Source organism: Mus musculus, chromosome 1 (genome assembly GCF_000001635.26).
Source record: "Mus musculus strain C57BL/6J chromosome 1, GRCm38.p6 C57BL/6J".
In the NCBI taxonomy this organism is placed as follows: Eukaryota; Metazoa; Chordata; class Mammalia; order Rodentia; family Muridae; genus Mus; species Mus musculus.
Window position 1 is genome coordinate 165268744 of NC_000067.6, and position 15229 is coordinate 165283972.

Sequence of the window (15229 nt, forward strand, 5' to 3'; positions counted from 1 at the left end):
TTCCTTGGTCAGAAGCAATACTGTGTGGAATACCATGACGATAGATGAGGCATTCTGTCAGTCCGTGAATGGTGGTTTTAGCAGAGGCATTACGTGCAGGAAAGGCAAATCCATAACCAGAATAAGTATCTACTCCAGTAAGAACAAAACGCTGTCCTTTCCACGAAGGAAGTGGTCCAATGTAGTCAACCTGCCACCAGGTTGCTGGCTGGTCACCTCGAGGAATGGTGCCATATCTGGGGCTCAGTGTTGGTTTCTGCTGTTGGCAGATCTGGCAATCAGCAGCAGCTGTAGCCAGGTCAGCCTTGGTGAGTGGAAGCCCATGTTGCTGAGCCCAAGCATAACCTCCATCTCGACCACCATGGCCACTTTGTTCATGTGCCCATTGAGCAATGACAGGGATGGCTGGGGAGAGAGGCTGATTGTCCACAGAACGGGTCATCTTATCCACTTGATTATTGAACTCCTCCTCAGCTGAAGTCACCTTTTGGTGAGCATTTACATGGGACACAAATATCTTCACATCCTTTGCCCATTTGGAGAGATCTATCCACATACTTCTTCCCCAGATGTCTTTCTCACCAATTTTCCAATTGTGATCTTTCCAAGTCCCTGACCATCCAGCCAATCCATTGGCTACAGCCCATGAGTCAGTGTATAATCGTACATCTGGCCATTTCTTCTTGCAAACAAACTGTAATACCATGTGTACTGCCCGAAGTTCTGCCCACTGTGAAGATTTCCCTTCACCTGTGTCTTTCAAGGTTGTCCCAGAAAGGGGTTGTAATGCTGCAGCTGTCCACTTCTGGGTGGTGCCTGCATAACGTGCAGAGCCATCAGTAAACCAGGCTCTAGTCTTCTCCTCTTCGGTCAGTTGATCATAGGGAACACCCCATGAGGCTATAGGTGCATGCTTGGCAGCAGATGGCATTGTAACAGGAGTAGAAACCATAGGCATTTGAGCAACTTCTTCATGTAACTTGCTTGTGCCTTCAGGACCTGCTCTGGCCCGATCACGTATATACCACTTCCATTTGATAATAGACTGCTGCTGTGCACGTCCCACTTTATGACTTGCAGGGTCTGATAGTACCCAGCTCATGATGGGTAGTTCAGGTCGCATAGTGACTTGGTGTCCTATTGTCAGACGTTCAGTTTCCACTAAGGCCCAATAGCAGGCCAAGAGCTGTTTTTCAAAGGGAGAATAGTTGTCTGCAGATGATGGTAGAGCTTTGCTCCAAAATCCCAAAGGTCTTTTCTGTGATTCACCTATAGGGGCCTGCCAGAGGCTCCAAACAGCATCTCTATCAGTCACAGACACCTCAAGTACCATCGGGTCTGCTGGGTCATATGGTCCAAGTGGTAGAGCAGCCTGCACAGCAGCCTGGACCTGTTGAAGGGCCTTCTCCTGTTCCAGGCCCCACACAAAGCTAGCAGCTTTCCGAGTCACTTGGTAAATAGGCCTAAGTAACACACCCAAGTGAGGGATGTGTTGTCTCCAGAATCCAAATAGGCCCACTAAACGTTGTGCTTCTTTCTTGGTTGTAGGAGGGGCCAGGTGCAATAACTTATCTTTCACCTTAGAAGGAATATCTCTGCATGCCCCACACCACTGGACTCCAAAGAATTTCACTGAGGTAGATGGTCCTTGAATTTTGGTTGGATTTATTTCCCATCCTCTGATACGCATATGTGTTACCAATGAGTCCAAAGTGGTTGCTACTTCCTGCTCACTTGGTCCAATCAGCATAATGTCATCAATATAGTGCACCAATGTGATATTTTGTGGAAGATCCAAACGATCAAGATCCCTTCTAACTAAATTATGACACAGGGCAGGAGAGTTAATATATCCTTGAGGCAAAACTGTGAAGGTATACTGTTGGCCTTGCCAACTGAAAGCAAATTGCTTCTGGTGGTCCTTATGGACAGGTACTGAGAAGAAGGCATTTGCCAGATCAATAGCCGCATACCAGGTGCCAGGAGATGTGTTAATTTGCTCAAGTAACGAAACTACATCTGGTACAGCAGCTGCAATTGGAGTTACCACCTGATTTAGTTTTCGATAATCAACTGTCATTCTCCATGATCCATCTGTTTTCTGCACTGGCCAGATAGGAGAGTTAAACGGAGATGTGGTGGGAACCACCACCCCTGCATCTTTCAAGTCCTTGATAGTGGCAGTAATTTCTGCAATTCCTCCAGGAATACGATACTGTTTTTGATTCACTATTTTCTTTGGCAGAGGCAACTCTAAAGGCTTCCATTTGGCCTTTCCAACCATAATAGCCCTCACTCTACAGTTCAGGGAACCAATATGAGAATTCTGCCAATTTCTGAGTATATCTATCCCAATTATACATTCTGGAACTGGGGAAATCACCACAGGATGTGTCCGGGGACCTACTGGACCTACTGTGAGTCGGACATCAGTCAAAACTCCATTAATCACCTGCCCTCCATAAGCCCCTACTTTAACTGGAGGGCCACAATGTTTCTTGGGATCCCCTGGGATCAGTGTCAACTCAGAACCAGTATCCAGCAGACCCCGAAAAGTCTGATTATTTCCTTTTCCCCAGTGTACAGTTACCCTTGTAAAAGGCCGTAGGTCCCTCTGGGGAAGAACTGGAGAAAGGGTAACAGCAAAACCTTTGAGTGTCTTATCAAGATCCTTCCTCAGTGGAACCTGGCCACCCCTTCATTCAAGGGGTTCTGGATCTGCAAACTGTCTCAAGTCTGGAAATTGATTCACTGGCCGAGATTGCTGTTTACCACGATCTAATGTAGCCTTTCTTTCATTTGGCTGTTTACCACGATCTAATGTAGCCTTTCTTTCATTTGTTTGAGAATTTTTCTGCTTATACAGATCAAACAAATATGCAGTAGGCTTCCTATGTATTTCATTCCTGGAAACACCATGATTGGTTAGCCAGTACCAAAGGTCCAACCGAGTCATGCCATTATAAATTTCACCTCTCCTGTGCTGACCATTACTGGGTATGTTATTATAAACATTCTTTTGTCTACGCTGTCCATTATAATAACTAGAATCACCTTGTCTCGGGCGATTCAATGCTGCCACCTGGCCCTTGTTACCTCGGAATCCAACTAAACCCAGTGAATTTAATTCATCTAATTGAGCAGAAGCATCTCCAATGCTAAGATCTGGCACAAGGAAAAGGGAAAGAACAAAACCCTTCAAATGTGCTGGTGCCCCTCTCACCAATTTGCGTCTTATAGAGCTGGTGAAAGGCATATCTTCTGGACCTTCCCATTGTGGACAATTATGCTTTACACAATATATCCACTCTAGCATTGCAATTTCCCTAAGTCTTAAAATCCCTTCATCAACACTAAGCCATGGAATATCAGGCATCTCCAAGTCATTTCCAGTAGGCCATCTTTTGATAAACACCTCAGCCAACCATTCAAACAAACTTTTGACACCTTTTTTAACTATGCGAGCTTCCGTATTAAACCTAGAATCTCTACTCAGAGGACCCATGTCAATAAACTCAGCCTGCTCTAGTTTTATGTTCCTTCCACCCTTATCCCACACCCTTAAAATCCATTCCCACACATATTCACCAGGTTTCTGCTTGAATGAATTAGCAAACTCATTAAGCTCCTTAGTAGTGTAGCGAATTTCCTCATGGACTACACTTTCTACCTCCCCTCTAGGAGCCTGTTTTGCTTTGAGTCTGGTTACAGGTCTAGAAGAAACTATTGGTGGGCCGTGAGCAGACTCTGCAAAATTAATTTCCTCATGTGGGGAAGGCATTATTTCAAGAGGTGGGGCTGAGGGTACTACTTCCTCAGGTGGGGCAAACCCTTGAGAATCTGAGGATTCAAAATTCTCAGCTTCAACATGGTCTTCCCACACATCCCCATCCCATGTTGTAGGATCCCATTCTTTGCCAATTAGAGCCCTTACTTTAACTGTCGACACACTCTGAGGCTGAGACTTGAATTTTCGCTGTAGTTCAGCCAACCTTACAATGAGAGTTTCTGTTTGATTTTCTGCAACTTGAGCTCTATTGCTACAAGAGAGAAGATTCTCCTCAAGGACACACTTAGCAACTTTTAGATCGTTTACTTGTGTCTGGAGCCTTTCGATTTTATCACACAACTCCTTCCTTTCATTCATCATTTTTTCCACAGATACTAAGAGCAGCCAGCCAGTAAAATCATTTTTCGATTTTTTCCCCATCTTGTAGAAAGCTTTGTGCACTGAATCACCTAATTCATTAAGAAAATCAAGGGCATTAGCTTCTTTAAGTTCGGAATATAGTTTCAACCATGGGTCTTCAAAATTCTCTGAGCTCCCAGGAGGGAGAGAATCTGGAGAGGTTTCAATAGTTGAAAGTGCTGGTGGATCAACAAGCCAATTCCAGAATTTTAAAAGATTCATCCTTGTACTTCTGTTACTCTAGAACCACTCCTGGTACCAACTTCTGTATTAGTCAGGGTTCTCTAGAGTCACAGAACTTATGGATAGTCTCTAGATAATAAAGGAATTTATTGATGACTTACAGTCGGCAGCCCAATTCCCAACAATTGTTCAGTCGCAGCTGTGAATGGAAGTCCAAGGATCTAGCAGTTACTCAGTCTCACGCAGCAAGCAGGCGAAGGAGCAAGAGCTCGAGCTAGACTCCCTTCTTCCAATGTCCTTATATTGTCTCCAGCAAAAGGTGTAGCCCAGATTAAAGGTGTGTTCCACCACACCTTTAATCCCAGATGAAAGGCATAGCCCAGATTAAAGGTGTGTTCCTTAACTCGGAGATTCAATCTTCTGGAATCCATAGCCACTATGGCTCAAGATCTTCAAACCAAGATCCAGATAAGGATCTCCAAGCCTCCAGATAAGGGTCACTGGTGAGCCTTCCAATTCCGAATTGTAGTTCATTCCAAATATTGTCAAGTTGACAACCAGGAATAGCCACTACAACTTCTTATGGTGGCCATTGGTTTGCTAACACTACTTAGCCATATTATGCCCATGTCTTCCTTGGTAAGAGCCTTCCTGCACAAGTTTCTGTCTTCCTATTACTGTCTGATCATTGTGACAACTCTAAATCCACACTTACTATTGACTCCTTCTTGGGCCTTGGTTGAAGATGCTTCTTGTTCTCGCAGGTGGCAGTTAATGCAGACCCTCATAACTTGTCAAACTTCTGTGACTAAATAGCTGTCAAGTACTCAGTCCTAAACAGGACATGTATATTATAAACCCTAAAGCCCAGGGAACACTGTAGAGGAGGCAGAACAAAGGTAAGATCTGGAAGAATCATCGTCCTCTGGATATGCCAGGGTATTGTAATCAGGAATACACTGCAGTCATGGGTGCTTGCAGGAGACCTTCCCAGAACTGAGTCTTTCAACCTATCATGGACTGAGAAGTGGATTGTGGGTTCCAGCCCTCCAGGAGGAGTTATTGGCAGTTCATGGTTGCCAGGGGAGGTGATGCCATATCCTTCAATGGTGTAGCCATTGGTAAACTGCCATGGTAAATAACTCCCTACCCATGCTGAAACAAGAAACCCCAATAATTTCAGTGGGGTAAATAAATATGTAAATAAAGACATGGATGTAGGAGAGGGCTGACTGTGAAGTGGGGTTGGCAGGAGTGGGGAGGGAGTAAGAGGGGGTAATGGGGTGAATATGGTCACAACACACTGTATATGAGAATGAAATCTGAGAAAATATGCTAAGCTCTAAAAATTAATTTTAAAAAATTCCCTCCTGAGAACCATCAGTGGTGAAGTGTCAACTTGCAGAGAAACCTTCATCCAGGTCAAAGGGTACAACCAGGACTTACATTCTTTCTCACTCTTTTTTTGTGATCTGCTTCTTTTTCTTTTACTTTTGTTTGTTTGTTTGTTTATTCATTTATTTCTGTGTGTAGCCCTGGCTGTCCTGAAACTATGTAGACCATGCTGGCCTCAAACTCAGAGATCTACTTGCCTCTCTCCCCCAAGTGCTAAGAGACCTCCCAACTAACGTTGTAGACCAGCACATCTGGATACTTTTTTATTTTATGTGTATGAGTGTTTTGCCTGCATGCATGTTTGTGAACCACGTGTGTGTCTAGTACCCACAGAGGTCAGAAGAGGGTGTCAGATCCCCTGGAACTGAGTTTTTCTGTGGCTCTTTGGAACAGAGTCCAGGTCCTCCAGTGCTCTTGACTGCTAAGCATTCTCTCCGGCAAGAAACTAGTTTTCTACTTCATTGTTTCGTTCATGTTGCTAGGGAATGAACCCAGATCTTGTGCACACTAGGCAATTGCTCTACTACTGAGCCACACCCTCAGCCACAGTGCAAACATCCTAGAGACATCACTTGAAACAGGTGGATGCCTCCTGTCTCCCTGTCAGCCAATCACTGTGACTACAACGAAGTAGATGATCGGGAGGAACAGAATCTACCCGGAAGCTGGAAGAGAAGTCAAGGTCATGTGACCGGCATGGCTAATCCCCAGGAGGAAGCCATTGTTTCTCAAGGGAACTTGGAGGGCATGGTGTCTGCAGAAGGGAGTGTGTAGATGCTCAACAGCAAACAGCAGAGTGCTGGCTACTTCTCTGTCAACTTGACACAAACTGGAGTCCTCTGAGAGGACTTAATTAGTGACTTGAGGGGGGCGGTCTCAGCCCATTGTGCGTGGTTCCGTCCCTGGGCTGGTGATCCTGGGTTCTTTAAGAAAGCAGGCTGGGTAAGCCATGAGGAGCAAGTCAGCAAACAGCACCCCTCCCTAGTTTCTGCATCAGCTCCTGGCTCCAGATTCCTGACCTGACTTCCTTCAATGATGGACTATGATGTGGAAAATATAAGTCAAATAAACCTTTCCTGGCCTCAATGTCCTATTGATCATAGTGTTTTAGCACATAATAATAACACTAACTAAAGACAAGCAGCCATCCAGAACTTAAGCAGCATATCTCTGGGAATGGGGCCCAAGATTCATGCTTACACACTTCTCAGGGAATTCCTTTTGCGTTGAGGCAGGGGGAAGGGGGCGGTTGGGGCGGGGGGAGACAAGCAGCCTTGGCAGGCTGATGACCCCTGACCTTGCAACTTTTTCTTACTGTTCTGGGACCAAAAGCTGATGACTTTTGGCAAATTCACAAAGAAAGAAAGAGAGAGAGAGAGAGAGAGAGAGAGAGAGAGAGAGAGAGAGAGAGAGAGAAAGATACACACACACACACACACACACACACACACACACACACAGGGCAGGCCTGACCACCCTTTTCATCAATTTCACAATTGCACATACATACTTATAAACATGCATATATACCTACATATGTATATATGCACATACATATAGATAGACATGTATATATATGTATACATATACATACACATATCAGAGCCCCAAGAGCCACACTTTATTTCTTCTCTCTGGCAATTTATACCTTCTTAGAAAGCAGTTCTTTATAAAATTACCTCATAGATAAAATGCTACATAAAAGGGCAGTTACAGAAGGATGTTGATAGGAAGTTCAAAGCAGTGTTTTATTCCATAATCTCATTACAAGTTCAAAACAACAGTTTCACATGGCCTGGCTTTATCATAGTGCACACCTGTGGCCTCATCCTTGGGCCTGACCTAGTATGAACATTTCCCTTGATCACAGGTCTGTCTCAAGCCTATTTCTCTTCTGATATAATTTATGAAACCTCATTGTGGGGCTGGAGAGATGGCTCAGTGGTTAAGAGCACTGACTGCTCTTCCAGAGGTCATGAGTTCAATTACCAGCAACCACATGGTGGCTCACAACCACCTGTAATGGGATCTGATGTCCTCTTCTGATGTGTCTGAAGACAGCTACAATATACATTAAATAAATAATAAAAAATTATTTGAATTAAATCAGGAATGCTATAATTAATTCATCTAGCATTAATTCATGAAAGTTCATCTTCATGTTGATCTGCAGGGAATCTACCCAATAGGATGGGCCAATGTTCAGGAATCATTAGGCTACATAATAGTGACAGAAAAGACATGTCAGCAGTAAGAAGCAATCCTGGGGACTGGAGAGATGGCTCAGCAGTTAAGAGCACTGACTGATCTTCCAAAGGTCCTGTAGTTCAAATCTCAGCAACCACATGGTGGCTCACAACCATCCGTAATGAGATCTGATGCTCTCTTCTGGTGTGTCTGAAGACAGCTACCATGTACTTATGTATAATAATAAATAAATCATTGGTCTGGAGCAAGTGGGGCCAGAGTGAGCAGAGGTCCTGAGGTCAATTCCCAGTTACCACATGATGGTTCACAACCATCTGTATAGCTATAGTATACTCATATACATAAAAATAAATAAGTCTTTTTAAAAAAAAGGAGCAATGCTGGGATGAAGTTTCTGAGAGTGCATCCATTATAGTCATACAAAACTGGTGGCCATCTCCAGAAAACTCACTTGCTTTCTGTAGACTGTCCCAGATGGTTTCTGACACTTTTGTTTCAAACATCTCTATTACACATTGTAAAGCTCACCCATTTAAAGTACGCAGCTCATTGGTCTTCAGTTCGTGTAGTCATCATTGTCATCATCATCATAATATATTTAAAAAATCTTTCATGCTTACCCCATTTCTAGTCCCAGACAAATTATAAACTAATTTCTGTCTCTATAGATTTGTCCAGTCTGGATATCTCATGTAACTAGAAACATACAATATGATTCTATTACGTCTACCTTCTTTCTATTAGCATACTTTCATTCCCAATGGTGAGTAATACCCCACTGTGTGGCTATCTACCACATTTTGCTTATGTATTCAAGCGAGAGACTTTGGGAAGTTTCTACTTTTGTATGATTACACATATACGAGGATGTTATGCTAACACAGCTAAGAAGATTCATGCACATGCTTTTACATCCACTTGCATTGTATATGACATTCAATGTAATGCACATTGCATTGCATATGTATGAATGCTTTTACAGCCACATATAATATATATATTACACCCAATGTAATATACATTACATACCTTGTGTAGATACCTAGATAAGGAATCCCAGGGCTGTATGATAACCTTATATGTGACGTTTTTGAAGAGCTGCCAAACCGTTTTCTGCAGCATCTGTAGAGAGCAAGTGCTCAGGTTCCGTCACGGCTTACACAACACTTGCTATTGTCTTGCTCATTGCAGCCATCCTAGTGGGTGGAAAATGGAATGCCATTGTTGTTTTGATTTGCTTTTTCCTAATGACTAATAACGGCAAGGAGCTTTTCGTTTGCTCCTTGGCCATATCTTTACCTTCTTTGGAGAGGTTCCTTTCCCCATTTTGAAAATGAGCTATCTTTTTAATGAGAGACAGGCGTCGCTCAAAGATACCTGGGTCATGAATGTATGAGTGCTTGAGCAATGTGTGTGTGCTCTCTCAATTAAACCCAGAGCTCACCAACCTAATAGTTAGCCAGCTTCCTCGGAAATTCCCATTCCTGAGTTTTGAGACTGCAATTACAGGCCCATTCCATCTCACGCACCTGACCTTTCCATCAGTTCTGGGGTCTAAACTTTGCTCCTCCTGTTTGCCTGAGGGGCCAGCAATGTTTTTGTTTAAGTTTTTAGTTTATTTGCTTGAGATAGGCTCTCACTATGTGGCTCTGGCTGTCTGTGTACACTATGTACACAAGGCAGGCTTTGAACTCACAGAGATCCACCTGCCTCTGTCTCCCAAGCGCTGGGTGGCTTGGGGCCAGCACTTTAACCACTAAACCATCACCACAGCTATTACCTATTTTGAATGTTTTCTCAGGATGAGCTCTGGTCTTGTATTGATAAGTAACAAATCTCTCTGTTCCACACCATGAGGTACCTGCTCTTGTGGAGTGTTTATATTTACCAGTGGGTCCTGCAAACAAGTAAGCAGAGAGCTGGGGAGGCTCAGCAGTAAAGGGGCCTGGGGCCAAATCTGGCCACTGGAGTTTGACTCCTTAGACACACATGGTAGAAGGAGAGAGGTGTATTCCCTGGCTTGTCCTGTGACCTTCACAATCGACCTCAGCACATGTGCACACAAGCACAAAATAAGAAAATTATATTTACAAAGGATAAATAAATAGAAAAATACAGGTAAATGGAGAGATGTGGGGAGTTTTGTTTGTTTTTGTTTGTTTTGTTGTTGTTGGTTCTGTTTTCTTTTTCCAGACATGGTCTCATTATGTAGCTCTGCCTGGCTTGGAACTTGCTATGTATAACATACTGGCCTAGAACTCACAGAGATCTGCCTGCCTCTGCTTCTTCAGTGCCTGCAGGACACCAGAGACATTCTATATAAGAAAAGTGACACAGAGAGTTTGAAAGTCTTCTTGGAAGAGGGGGATGTTTCAGCCAAGCCTGAGGGTAAAGGTCACATATGAAGAATAGGGCAGTAATGTTCCGTGTGGTCCAGACAGCATAAGTCACTGTACTTCTTTTACTAGCTTTATGTAGGCAGATGGGTTGAACAGATATTTTATTTAAAAATGCCTCATTAGATGAGAATTCTTCAGGAAGCATTTGGGATTCATTAGGATGAGGCCTCTCAATTTAACTCAGAAATCTTCTGAGAGTCCTAAGAAAGAATGGTTCATAAAACCAACTGGGGAAGCCAGGCAGCGGTGGCGCACGTGTTTAATCCTGGCACTGGGGAGGCAGAGGCAGGTGGATCGATGTATCTGAGGCCAGCCTGGTCTACAGATCGAGGACATCCAGGGCTGCACAAAGAAACCCTGCCTTGAAAAAAACAAAACAAAACCAAAACAACCCTCACCCCCCCCCTCTACTCCCCCCCAACCAATCAATCAACAAAACAACAAACAAACAAAAAACACAACTGGAGAGAGAAGGTTCATTTGTGTGTGTGTGTGTGTGTGTGTGTGTGTGTGTGTGTGTGTGTGTGTGTGTGTGTTTGTGTGTATACATGTGTGCACACTTGGAAATTTCTCTGTCTTTTTTTAATTTGCAAAAAAGGAAAATTATATTCTTGCACCAAAACTAATGTCATTTTTGCATATGACCCTTACCAACACAGTGATACAGAGAAAAATAATTATTTCAAGAACAATTTCTGATTTTTCTACTTCTGACTGAAACTACTCAGAGCTTATTATTAGCTCCAGAAGGGAGAAAACACAAAATAATTCTAAGGATAGCAATTAAAAAAAAAAGTGTGTTTGCTGGCATCAATTTCTGCCCCCAAATGCACAGTAAGTCCTGAGTTTGTTGACTTATGGGTAAAATATCTTTCTGATAAATAATATATCAGCTAATAAGCAGCAGGATTAAAAATATGTTTTCCATTGAAAAATTCAAAATGAAGAGTAAGTTTGAGGCAAGTTTGCTTGGTGGAGGGCCATTTTTGCACAGAAGCTTAAAAAACAAAAAGCTGTAATCAGTTGCTCTGAATTCTCCCTCCCTCCCTAGTGGCACTGTGACACATAGTTCCATGTCTTTCCTGAATGCTAACTTTCAGAAATGCCTAGCTTCCAGATTGTATGGCTCTGGGTGATAAACTTACAGCATTTCCTTTACCCTTTAGACTTTAAAATTGCTTTAATTTCTCTGTGTGTGTTCATGTGCACATGCATGTGTGCATGTGCTTGTGTGTGTGTAAAGCTGGGTGTTCGCACAGGAGTGCATATACCCATAGAAGGTTGAGGTGTTGGATGTCCCTAAAGCTGGAGTTACAGGTGGCTTCAAGTGACTTGCTGTGCGTTCTGGGACTCAAATCTGGACTCTCTAGAAGAGCAGTAGATGCTCTGAACCTCTGAGCCATCTGTTCCATCCTTCACTTAACCTTCTATCTCCACAGATAAGTAGCGACGCACACCTCCGTTTTGTAAAAGAATAAGCAGAGACTCAAAAAAGGTTAGCTAACCCTCCCCCCCCCCCCAGCATCACAGAGCTTACTTGGTGCTTCATCGCATGGAAATGAAATTAATAATCAAAGATGCTGGAATAAATGTCTAAAATACTCCCGAGAACAGTTCAATTTAAGCAGCTTCAAGCATTGCCTGGATGACCTAGACTTTGAAAAGAACTCAGCTAGGTTTTGACCAAATAAAAGCACCGACTCACACAGAACAAACAGAAAGTCATCCGGTTACTCATTTTCCCCATTATCCCGTTTGCTCCCGAAAGCAGTTTGTACGTTTAGCAGGTGGTAGGCAGTAAATTATTATTCTAAATGGTGCCCAATAATAATAAGGCGGCAACTCCCACGGTGTCAATCCACAGACGGGGGAATAATTATTGCATTTATCCAAGCAGATGAATTTCAAAGGGATTTGAATACCCCTTTCTAAGGCCAGTATCAGTATTTTATTTATTGCTGCTGGAATTTAACAAACGGCTTTATTACTTTATGTCTGATTATTACGCTGGCTAGTTTACTCTTCCTTTATTATTTTTTTCTTAGCAGTTGTACTGTTCGCTTCGGTTTTTTCATCTCCTTATTTAGACTGCTGCTGGGGAGGAGTATGAAGTGTGAAGGAAAGAAAGAATGAGGAGCTCTCGTGTCCTCTGAGCAAGCAGGCCCTAGTCACTGATTTTTCTCCCTCTTTGTTGAGAAAAGGAGTAGAGGCGTTGTAAAAGGTTTGTTTACATCCACTTTCCACTCTAACCTGCTTTCATTCCTTAAGGTCTACCTTTAGGGTTATTTACCGTGGTATTGCCAGTGTCCAGGACCGAGTCTGGCACTAGACAGATGCCCTCAGTGGTTGGTTGGATGAACGAAAGGTAAGGAAGAGGATGCTCAGAATCTAACTTGAGACGGGAGGAGGAGACTGGGGCTGTGAGGAGGAAAGAATCTGAAAGTATTTGAGGGATGGAGAGAGAAATGGAAACGGATGTCTCAAAGGCTGGAACTAGGAGAGGGGAGGCCTGAGTAGAGACCACAAAAGGTTTCCAGGGGAAAAGTGGCAGATCGGAGACAGTGAGGCGAGACAAAGAGCAGCCCAAAGAGCAGCCGGCCGAGGCTGCTCGGGTTCTTCGTGGGAAGAGATGGGAAAGAAGTGGAGGGGCGGGGAGGCGGCGGAGGAAGGGGCGTGAGGGAGGAGAGCGGGGCGGGGCGCGGGACACCGGGGCGCAGGGCGCGGGGCGCGGGGCGCCGGCCCTGGCGGCGACGGAGGCGGGCGAGCAGCGGGAGGCGGAGCGCAAGTGCAGCAAAGTTACTCGGCCTTGCTCCGGGCCCGGGGGCCGCGTGCTGCCGGCGGGAGGAGCGAAGCGGGGCTCGGCGGGCTGAAACCCGAAACCTTGCGTCCCGGGCGCGGCGCGCAAGGAGGAAGCGGCGGGGAGGCTGCCGGGCCCTGAGCAGCGGCGGCGCTTCGGTGAACCCCGGGCTGGGGGGGCGCAGGCCGGGGTGGGACGGGCTGCCCGGGGATGCAGCTGCGCTGAAGGCATTGTGCTGGGCGCCGGCCCGGCTGGGTCTGCAGCTCCCCTCACCCACCCACCGTCCCTGGATCCCCCTGCCCCTTCGGCGTTCCGCTTCTCCCGGAGCCCCTCTCTCCCTCGTCGGAGTCTCATTCCCGGCTGTACCGCGCCTTGCTTTGGGGGGAGCTGGCGCTTTTGCGTCTGGCTTTGGAGCTCTTTGTGGGAAGAGCCTGTGGGGCGCGCCCCTCCAATCGGCCAGAGGCTCTTCAGAAGCCCACCTGGTTCTGCTGGGTGCAGCCGGTTCCATTCCTTCGGATCCCCTCTGCACATCCCCAGGGAAGGGAGAGCATCAGTTCGTGCCCCGGACTCAGCCGAGGTGGGCCGCGCCCCCTGCGGCCCGCTCAGGAATGGGGGTGTGGGGAGCAGCGGCTACAACCCTCGGCTGGAACCCGTGAGGACCAGGTGAGTGACGTCCTCCTGGTCAGGACTCCCGTGTGTCCTGTGCGAGAGCCAGGGTGGGAGGCGCACCCAGAAGTCTACCGGCTCTGTGGGGTGGGTTCCCCTGCCTCTCAGATCGGTGAGAGGGAGATTCAGTTGATTTGGGGATTAGGGGGAAGTACTTTATCAACTGGGCCAAGACCTTAAGCCCGGGTGCATCCCTGTGCACAAAGGCATGTGGCATGACAATGTCTGTTGGGATGGTCCATCGCGCTTCAGAGCCACTGGCTTCCCAGTGACTGCAGCCAGGGGTTGGCATCTCTGGGTAGCACTACTCCAAGACTCTACTTTTTCATTATCGTATCTCTCATCCCTTTTGCAAAGTGCTGCCATTTAAATCTCCTTGCTAGGTAGGGAGAAAGGTGCATTTTGGGAGGGAAAAGGACCTGGGCTCAGTGATGGGCCCAGTGGGGGATACTGATAGATCGAATTGTCTTAGGTGCTGGAGCCTCCAAATCCGACTCCTCTGGGTTGTAGCTTGAACTCTTGGAGCCACGGCTTTGCCAAATGGATGATGTTTGCCTGTATAATGCATTTTACTTCAGCCACCTTGATAGCAGGTGAAAATAGGCGTTTCCCAGCCCCTCCAGGAAGAATGGGGAGGGGGCGGGGCATCAGCTTATGTGGCCAAATTCTTCATCCCGCTGCTTCCAGAGCCCCTTTTCACACACTAGCCTACACCCACCGTATTCTCTACTTCTAAGGTGTTGACAGCTGCTTTCATACTCACCTTTTAAATACCTTCACACGACAGCCCTGTGAACTGAAATTATTGACCTGTTTGAGAGGGTGAGGAACTGAAAGTCAGGAATGTGAAACACTGTGCCCTATTTTTGTCTGTTTGTTTATTTGCTTGCTTGTTTGTTTTGTTATGTTTGAGACAGGGTCTCTATGCCGCCCTGTCTGTCCTGGAACTCATTGTGTGGAAGGGGCAGGACAGGAGGGGCTTGAATGCACCAAGATCTGTCTGCCTCTGCCTCCTGGCTGAGGTAGAGTCCCAGTGCTTTGAACATGGGGGTCCACTGACTCAGGACTTTTTGTCCTACAGAGCCAATGAGATGGCGGTGAGCAGAGACACCGGCTCAGAAGGAAACCTGCTTGGTGTTTAGGAACTAACTTCAAGACTTCGTGTCCCCAAATCTATATAGCAGCCCTGTGCCCTGGGAGTCCTCTGGCCAAGGAATATGGAATAGTCAGAGAGTGTATGTGTGCTGTTTGGGGTCTGAACTTCATCTTTTGTAAGTGTCAGATATCCAGGTAGAGTCCTAAGGCACACACACTCTATGGTCAGGAAGCCAATGTGGACGAAGTCAGGCAGGTTGGCTGGGTAGCGTTAGGTCAGAGTGACATCCCACGAGG

The 15229-nt window shown here is 45.7% G+C and overlaps 2 protein-coding genes across 4 annotated transcripts in view; one reads left to right on the forward strand and one right to left on the reverse strand.

Moving 5' to 3' along the window:
• Nucleotides 1–13916, reverse strand: part of Tiprl (TIP41, TOR signalling pathway regulator-like (S. cerevisiae)) — a 70374-nt gene extending 56458 nt beyond the window's left edge. The window contains exons 1-2 of the mRNA XM_011238792.3: nt 13651–13916; nt 9005–9171 (exon numbers count right to left, since the gene is read on the reverse strand). The gene's annotated coding sequence lies outside the window, so the exon portion shown is untranslated. The remainder of the gene's footprint in view (nt 1–9004; nt 9172–13650) is intronic.
• Nucleotides 12441–15229, forward strand: part of Gpr161 (G protein-coupled receptor 161) — a 45564-nt gene continuing 42775 nt past the window's right edge. The window contains exon 1 of one of the 3 annotated variants that reach the window (XM_006496851.4): nt 12441–12595. The gene's annotated coding sequence lies outside the window, so the exon portion shown is untranslated. Of the gene's footprint in view, nt 12596–12657; nt 12740–13641; nt 13835–15229 lie in introns of those variants that run through there. The other 2 variants (XM_011238821.3, XM_006496850.4) reach the window with 2 other exon arrangements.